Source organism: Cebus imitator, unplaced genomic scaffold, assembly GCF_001604975.1.
Source record: "Cebus imitator isolate Cc_AM_T3 unplaced genomic scaffold, Cebus_imitator-1.0 Scaffold23, whole genome shotgun sequence".
In the NCBI taxonomy this organism is placed as follows: Eukaryota; Metazoa; Chordata; class Mammalia; order Primates; family Cebidae; genus Cebus; species Cebus imitator.
This window is the reverse complement of record NW_016107338.1, coordinates 3,967,559-3,969,399: the sequence shown is the minus strand read 5'-3', so window position 1 is coordinate 3,969,399 and position 1,841 is coordinate 3,967,559. Positions and strand designations below refer to the sequence as shown.

The 1,841-nt window shown below is 50.4% G+C and overlaps 1 protein-coding gene and 2 pseudogenes across 2 annotated transcripts in view; all 3 read left to right on the top strand.

The window, feature by feature from the left end:
• Nucleotides 1-1,841, top strand: part of ANXA4 (annexin A4) — an 80,024-nt gene that overhangs the window by 37,291 nt on the left and 40,892 nt on the right. The window lies entirely within an intron of this gene.
• LOC108299660 lies at nucleotides 11-915 on the top strand (annotated as a pseudogene).
• LOC108299569 lies at nucleotides 904-1,841 on the top strand (annotated as a pseudogene).

Sequence of the window (1,841 nt, the reverse complement as noted above, 5' to 3'; positions counted from 1 at the left end):
AAAAAAAAAAAAAAAAAAGAAAAGAAAAGGAGGCTTGTCCATATGACTTAGGTATGGGAACAGGAGTTGGTAGGCTGCCGTTAGAGGGCTGTTTATATATCATGCGAACTCCGCAAGCGTTCTAGAGTGCAGTGAAGACATTTCTTGCATTCTGAACAACTGAAAAGAATGTGTGATGGATTCCACATGCAAGATGGCCACAGTCAGCACGGAGAGACGTTGCTGAGGGGCTTGCCTGAAACCAGGGGATTCTAACATTTTCAGAGAACCTTTTGGAAAGAACAAGTCTACTTCAATAAATGAAGGAGAATAAAGAAAATTCAAGCCCTTCAGTAACTTCAGCAAACCTGGACCACACAAAACCATGTTGGTGCTAGGATAAGAAAGACTTGGCTCATACACCCTCACAACTTGAAGGACTTGATCCAGCCACTGAGGCCCGGTACCGCCGAGAGGGCACTCGGTTCATCTTTGATGTGGGCACGTTTGGGGCTACACTATGATACCCTGGCAATGGGAATAATTCATTTTCATCGCTTCTATATGTTTCATTTCTCAAGCAATTCCCAAGATATGTGACAGGAGCCTGTTGCCTCTTTCTGGCTGGGAAGGTAGAAGAAACACCAAAAAAATGTAAAGATATCATCAAAACAGCTTGTAGTTTATTAAATGATGCACAGTTTGGCCAGTTCGGAGATGACCCAAAGGAGGAAGTAATGGTTCTGGAGAGACTCTTACTGTAGACCATCAAGTTTGATTTACAGGTGGAACATCCATACCAGTTCCTACTCAAATATACAAAGCAACTCAAAGGTGATAAAAAACAAAATTCAAAAGTTGGTTCAAATGGCATGGACATTTGTAAATGGCAGTCTCTGCACCACCTTGTCACTGCAGTGACATATGATCTCTGGTTCCCTGCAGTGTCACTGCAGGGAACCAGAGATCATAGCGGTAGCAGTGATGTATCTTGCAGGACGTTTGTGCAAATTCGAAATACAAGAATGGACCTCCAAACCCATGTATAGGAGATGGTGGGAACGGTTTGTTCAAGATGTCCCAGTCGACGTTTTGGAAGACATATGCCACCAAATCCTGGATCTTTACTCACAAGGAAAACAACAGATGCCTCATCACACCCCCATCAGCTGCAACAGCCCCCATGTCTTCAGCCTACACCACAAGTACCGCAAGTACAACAGTCACAACCGTCTCAAGGCTCCGAACCATCCCAGCCCCAGTAGAAGGACCCCCAGCAACCAGCCCAGTAGCAGCAGCCAGTCCAGCAGCCCAAGAAACCCTCTCTGTAGCCCAGTTCTCCCCGACAGGTTAAGCGAGCCGTGGTTGTTTCTCCCAAAGAAGAGAACAAAGCAGAACCACCGCCACCTAAAATTCCCAAGATTGGGACCACTCACCCACCGTTGCCTCCAGCCCACCGACCTCCAGACCAAAAGCCTCCCCTCGCTGCTGCTTTAGGTGAGGCTGAGCCGCCGGGCCCTGCGGATACCACTGACCTCCCCAAAGTCCAGATTCCTCCTCCGGCCCACCTGGCTCCTGTGCACCAGCCACCACCGCTGCCACACCGGCCCCCACCCCCACCGCACTCCAGCTACATGACCATGATGTCCACCACCAGCTCCTACATGTCTGGAGAGGGCTACCAGAGCCTGCAGTCCATGATGAAGGCCAAGGGGCCCTCCCACCAACGGCCGGCGTGCACACCTGCCCTACTACCTCAACGTCTACCCGCCCAACCCACCCCCACCGCCTATGCCTTCTCCCCGGCCTCCTTCCCCCAACCTGCCATCCCACCTCCTACTCCTGGCTACTCCCCACCCCCA